We start from the raw sequence: 7,353 nt of genomic DNA on the forward strand, positions 1-7,353 counted from the left end.
CCAATCTAGAATATAAGGTTTTTGAAATGAGGCTTTTTGTCATTTTTGTGTCTTGATACAATCATAGGAGCTAAAATATTGCCTAAAGCTTAGTGAGCACGCATTAGCTGTCTTCAGATTAAAGGGAATTAGTGAATAAATGAACAAAATAAACTCAGTAAATATAAAGAGCAACTTTTCATGAACACTCTTCTTATTCCTGAATAAAATGACGTATGATAAGACATGATTTATGATACATGATAAGAAAATTTGTTTATGATCAAGGTGACATCACAATCCATCCAGAGATACATCAGAAAAGAAAAATGTGAATTGACGTGTATGCAAGATTATTTGTTGAAGCATTATTTGTAATGGCAAAATATAATAATAAATAAATAAATTTTCCAAATGTCCAACAATAAGATATCAGTTGAATAAACTTTGTTACATATACACAATGGAACACTCATAATGAAGTGATAAAAATTGATGAAGGTAGACACACATATGAGACAATCTCCATGATATATTATAAAGCAAAAGAGCTAACTGCAGAAAATGGCACACACAGTATGCTGTTTTGAGCCTGCTTAAGAAAGATGAATAATATGAAATGCCAAGCATTATATGTGCATATGTGTGTGTGGACAATGTTATATTTGTTCAGTTAAACACTAAAAAGATAAGTGAAAACTAATAAAGCATGTATATGTGTTAGTCACTCAGTCATATGTGACTTTTTGCAACCCCATGGACTGTAGCCCACTAGGTTCTGCTGTCCATGGAATTTTCCAGGCAAGAATACTGGAGTGGGTGGCCTTTTCCTACTCCAGGGAATCTTCCCGACTCAGGGGACGATCTCTGCTTCTCCTGTCTCTCCTGCATTGGCAGGCAAGATTCTTTACCACTGAGCCACCTGGGAAGCAATAAAGCATGGCTGTCTATAATAGGAGTAGAAAGTAAAAATTCTCTGCATCTACCTCATATAGTTTTAGAAATATAAAGAATTTGGCTTTGGAAATATAAAATATTTTATGATCAAATAATTAAAGCCAAATAAATAAATAACGGTAATTCTTAAAAATTCAAAACAAAGACAAATGAAACTATTATCAAATTGCTGATATAATTTCACCCAGAAAAATGATTATTTCAAATTACTTTAAGAAACAATATTTTAATTTTGCATACCAATGACATATAATTCAAAGACATGGTCCAAGAAATCTCAAAATATATCAGTTCAGTTAAGTTCAGTCGCTCAGTCATGTCCGACTCTTTGTGACCCCATGAATCGCAGCACGCCAGGCCTCCCTATCCATCACCAACTTCTGGAGTTCACTCGGACTCACGTCCATTGAGTCAGTGATGCCATCCAACCATCTTATCCTCTGTCATCCCCTTCTCCTCCTGCCCCCAATCCCTCCCAGCATCAAAGACTTTTCCAATGAGTCAACTCTTCCCATGAGGTGGCCAAAGTACTGGAGTTTCAGCTTTAGCATCATTCCTTCCAAAGAAATCCCAGGGCTGATCTCCTTCAGAATGGACTGGTTGGATCTCCTTGCAGTCCAAGGGACTCTCAAGAGTTTTCTCCAACACCACAGTTCAAAAGCATCATTTCTTTGGTGTTCAGCCTTCTTCACAGTCCAACTCTCACATCCATACGTGACCACTGGAAAAACCATAACCTTGACTAGATGGACCTTAGTCGGCAAAGTAATGTCTCTGCTTTTGAATATGCTATCTAGGTTGGTCATAACTTTTCTTCCAAGGAGTAGGCGTCTTTTAATTTCATGGCTGCAGTCACCATCTGCAGTGATTTTGGAGCCTCCCTCCCAAAAATATATAAATGTATCTAATTGTCAGCAGTGATACTGGTATTGTTATGTAAAAAATTATAGTAGGGTAATGTGTAAGCAATTGTTTAATGTTGTTGGTTACCAATATTTTCCATAGAAGAGAAAAGAAACATGAATTTAAAATAAAAGATAAATAAATAAAATAATTTTTTTAGGGAAATAAAAGAAAACAAAAACTTCAAATATTATATTGGGAATGGAATAAAGAATAAAATTTTTAATTTTATTTATTTGTTAAAAGTCTTGAGAACCAAAAAGTCTGAGGAATGCTATCCCAATATCAATGAGTACTCTTGTTGTCCAAATTATGATCCATGCCACCTTTTCTATTAGAAGTAACCAGTTGTCCTTGGAGAAATGGTTGATAAATATAATACAAGCATTGGATATTTTATTGTTCCAGGAGCTCTCAGCAGGACCAAGAACTCAACCTGAAAGAGTTCCCACTGGTAAAAGATGAACAATTTGAGCATTAGTCTTTACTAAATGCAATCAGTTGAGATATCTGAGGTATTTACAACACTTGCATTCATTTTAGTTTTTCCCATTCAAAAATGGGAATTTTAGCATTTAGAAATTTGTCAATTTGACTGTAGCCCACTAGGTTCTTCTGTCCATGGAATTTTCCAGGCAAGAATTCTGGAGTGAGTTGCCATTTCCTTCTCCAGAGGATCTTCCTGACCCAGGAGTCAAACCTGCATTTCCTGCATTGGCAGGGGGATTCTTTGCCACTGAGCCACCAGGGAAGTCCCCTTCACAGATAAATGTAATGAATTTTTTGTTTTGTGGAGGCATTTTGTGAAAAAGACATTTTGGAGACAAGCAGAAAAGAAATTTGTTTACACTCTGAGTATTTGCTCATAATAAGGAATTAATGATAATTAGGTGCTATAATGGCACTATAGTTTGTAAACTTTATCCATATTACTAGCAATGTATACTAAAAGCCATGTAGGGATGAAATGGAATCTTGATATGTTCACTACAGTAACACATTTTTTAAAAGAATGTTTATGAAGGATAGTTGACAACTGTTGAATATGAGTAATAGATGTGTAGATTTATCAGACCATTCACTTTACTATGGTATATGTTTACATATTTTCCAACATGTCTTAAAATAATGAGTAATGTTAAACCTCCAGTGTTGCTCCTATGTTCTAAAAGATGATGAACCATTATTCTCTTGCCATGAGCCTGGGAATTACTATACTCTTAGAAGTGATGGACCTTGAGGGACTATATCTGGCACTTTTTTGGAATCTTTATGTGTCCGTCTCACTAGCTCCCAATATAGGAAATTGTGGACCATACGTCCCTTTCAACTAGTAAGAGTGTCCCGAATCTGAGTCTAGTTCTATCCATTCCTATGTGAACATTGGCAAGTTTCTTTAAATTTAGGACTCCTATAATATAAAATAATAAAATGAGCATAGGATAGGACTGCTGGGAAAATCTTGGGTAATGTGTGTGAAGCACTCGTGCAGGGCTTGGCATATATCTTGCCATCATTCCTTGCTTCATTTCCAGTGGAGTCGTGCCCAGCACGTAGATTCTTCTGAGTCACACTAGTTATTGAAAAAAGCAACATGACAGATGATTGCCATTGTATTTGCATCACATTATTTTTATTGAAAATGTATGTATTTACCCTGGCTAGAGTCCAATAAAAGCCATTGAGAGAACAAACTTGGTTCCTAGAAAATTGAAAAAAAAATTACAAACTAAAAAACCAGTGCTCTTTTTGGAGTGGATTAAACACACACACACACACACACACACACACACACACACACATGTGAAGAGTTTCATTGTTAACCATGTAGCAGTGTAAAAATATAAAAAGCATAAAATATATTTCATGGGATTTTTATAATATTATAAATATTATTCTTTCTTAATCAAATGGAATTTTTTTTAATATCAGGAAAAGAGAGAATGCACATTTTATTTCTATTTAAGTTTAAAATGGACCCTTGGAGGAAAGTATAAATTCAATTTCTCCTGATTTATCAGAGATTTTGGTTGTATTTGCCTGATGGTCTTCTTTCTCGTTTACCTAGGAACTGAAAGCTGTTTCTTTTTAACTTGGCATCACCAATAGAGATGCTATTCTCAAATTTGGCTCTGAAAGCAGCTTTTTCTGGAACACTGTATTATTTCTATAGCTGTTGTTATTGCTGAGACCAAACAGCCCCATGTCTTAAGAAACATCCCAGTGAGAGCTATTCGGATGAGGTAGGTATTTACATGCAATAGATTTCCCCTTCTTCCCCATGCTCCATTATATAGTTAGGGGCTATTTGTTCTGTTTTCAAGGAGAAACATTGGGCTCTTCTTACTTCTTCAGAAAGGACTGGGTTTGTGAATTTCTCATCCTTTGTTAAATGAGCGTGCTCAAACACCATATGCTTAGAATAAACTTCAAACTCAGTATTCTGTAATAACCTTTGTGGGAAAAGAATCTTAAAAAGAGTGAATATATATGTATTACTGAATAACTTGGCTGTATACCACCTGAAACTAATACAACATTGGAAACCAACTATACCTTGATATAAAATAAAAGTTAAATTAAAAAATAAACTCAGACGAAGCACTCATGGATATTGATCATGCTTCTTTTACTTCTTCTCTAGCCGCCTCATCTCAGCAGCTCTGCTAGAGATAATTTTCATTGCAGCTTTACAGAGCTCAGAGCTTCTTCAAAGTCTTCCCTTTTATGTACTAATCCTCTCCTCTCCTACTTGCCCAGCTAATTTTTACTCACCCTGTAGTATACATTTCAAACATCTCCTATTCCAGGAAGTCTTCTGTATTAGTTTCCTGTGACTCCTCTAACAAATACCACAAACTCGGTGGCTTAAAATAACACGTTGATTCTCTTTACAGTTCTGGAGGTCTCACATCTGAAATGGGTATCACCGAGCTGAGGTCAGGTATTAGCAAAGCCACATCCCCCACAAAGACTGCAGGAGAATCTGTTCCTTGTCTCTTTCAGCTTCTAGTGGCTGCCAGCATCCCTCGGCTTGTGATCACATGGCTTCAACCTTTAAGGTCAGCGTCTTCAACGCTCCTTCTCTGTCCCATCTTCACACTGCCTTTTCTTCTGTGTATCTTCGTGTCAAATCTCCTCCTCGGACTATCTCTTATAAGGATACTTGTGATTATATTTAGGGCATATCTGGATAATAGAGAATAATTTCTTCTTCTAAAGATCTTAATCACATCTGTAGAACCCCTTTATCCAAATAAAGTGACATTTAAAGTTTCCAGGGATTAGACTCTGAAATGTTTTGGGGAAAATTAGTCAGCCTGATATATCTTCCTTGTTCTTTACCTCCAACTCTAGCTCTGCTTTCCAGATGGATTATAACATTTTCTCTAAATATTGATTTAAAACCTTGTATTTAACTTTATCAGGCTTCCCGTGTGGCTCAGTGATAAAGAATCCACCTGCCAACGTGGGAGACGCAGGAGACACAAGTGCAATCCCTGGGTTGGAAAGATCTCCTGGAGGAGGAAATGGCAACCCTACTCCAGTGTTCTTGCTTGAAAAATCCCATGGACAGAAGAGCCTGGCAGGAGACAGTCCATGGGGTCTCAAAGAGTCGGACACGACTGAGTACAGATACATGCATTTAATTTTTTTAATTTAAATTTATTTATTTTAATTGGAGGCTAATTACTTTACAATATTGTATTCATTTTGCAATATTATCATGGTACTTGAGAGTCCCTTGGACTGCAAGGAGATCCACCCAGTCCATTCTAAGGAGATCAGCCCTGGGATTTCTTTGGAAGGAATGATGCTAAAGCTGAAACTCCAGTACTATGGCCACCTCATGCGAAGAGTTGACTCATTGGAAAAGACTGTGATGCTGGGAGGGATTGGGGGCAGGAGGAGAAGGGAACGACAGAGGATGAGACGGCTGGATGGCATCACTGACTCGATGGACGTGAGTCTGAGTGAACTCCGGGAGTTGGTGATGGACAGGGAAGCCTGGCGTACTGCGATTCATGGGGTCGCAGAGAGTCGGACATGACTGAGTGACTGAACTGAACTGATGATGACAGTGATGGCAATGTTGATGCTGATGGCTGAGATATATCAAGTGCTTATAGCACACTGGGCACTACTCTAAGAATTTCACAGATATTGTATCAATGAGCTCATTTAGCAATTATAAAACGTAGGTGCAATATTCATCCCATTTTTCAGATGATGAAACTCAGCTACTGTGTCTAGCAAGTGGACCTGCTGAGGTTTGAACCCAGACAGTCCAATCCAGAGCCTATGTAGCACTGCACCGTGAATATCTATTCACCTGCTATCTCCCCAGTTCATATAGGGTCCTGGAAATCAGCCAATATCCCCAGCTTCTAGCACACAGTTGATACTCAGTGATGTTTAGGAAATAAATTTATAAGCAGATTCTAAACTGAATCTGCTCTTAAATGGATATGGGGTCTCAGGTATGCATGTAAACCTTTCTGGACCTCAACGTTTAATTAAGATGTTGGACTTCGGATGACCTCCATGATTCCTAATGCCTGAATAGATTATCTAAGAAGTCCATTTGAGCTCTAAAATTTGACGATTGGATTAAGGTGACTGATTCCCTTGGCCCGGGTTATTGAGAATAGTCAGCCCAGAATGCTGTTAATGATTTACCACACGAGGGAAGTTAACTTTGGAAGTAGAAGTCATTATGGAATGTCCATGTTCCAGAAGCTTTGAAGGAATGCCAGGAACATTAATCATGTCTGCTTTCCCAAAATAGGCACATCACTTTTACTTCTGATGGGAAAGACTAGCCTTTTTGGGTTCTCTCAAATGACGGTGTTTTATTCATTTATTACCCGTCATCTCTGCACCCTAATGACACAGACTTATTCCACACAGGTGACCTAGCCACATAATAAATGAATACTAATATCTCAGTCTTAGGTTGGAGGATCCAGGTCACATACCTATGTAACATTCTGGCAATAGGTTAATGAAATGTGAATCAAATAAATTCAGAAATTAACCTCAGATGTAAAAGTTGCATGCATGCACACACATTTAGTGCTTGCTACACAAGTCACTTCATAAAGCATTTCTCAAATACTAGAATGTGAACCTTCTAGACACTCATAAATATTAATTGGCAATGAAGAGAAATGTTGAAAAAGTTATCAAGTATACTGTGTAGTGCTGACTTGGTGTTTGAGAGTTCTCAGAAGCCCTCTTCAGTTGGAATAATAATCATGGAAACCTGAACTAAATAAAAGACTTCAGGCTAAACTCTGAACGAAGTTGCATATGATTAACTTTCATTATCATTGATGTGTGTTATGGTCATATCCCCAGTGACACGTGACTGGCAAAATGCTGCTTTAGTAGCAAAACTGTTACCTTGCTGCTGTTGCTGCTATTTCAGGTTGGGCTCTTGGTATGAGGTGATGATTGCATGGCCCAAAAGCTGCTTCCTTTAGTGGAAATAGCATAGACTCTGAAGCCAGA

The 7,353-nt window shown here is 37.5% G+C and overlaps 1 long non-coding RNA gene across 1 annotated transcript; it reads left to right on the top strand.

Annotated features, from left to right (window-relative positions):
• Positions 1 to 1,211: 1,211 nt before the first annotated feature.
• Positions 1,212 to 7,145, top strand: LOC132660019 (uncharacterized). The gene is made up of 2 exons (XR_009601170.1): positions 1,212 to 4,901; positions 5,268 to 7,145. It is a non-coding gene; the product is annotated as an uncharacterized LOC132660019 (long non-coding RNA).
• The last annotated feature ends 208 nt before the right edge of the window (positions 7,146 to 7,353 follow it).

The sequence above is a fragment of the Ovis aries genome, chromosome 6 (assembly GCF_016772045.2).
Source record: "Ovis aries strain OAR_USU_Benz2616 breed Rambouillet chromosome 6, ARS-UI_Ramb_v3.0, whole genome shotgun sequence".
Classification (NCBI taxonomy): Eukaryota; Metazoa; Chordata; class Mammalia; order Artiodactyla; family Bovidae; genus Ovis; species Ovis aries.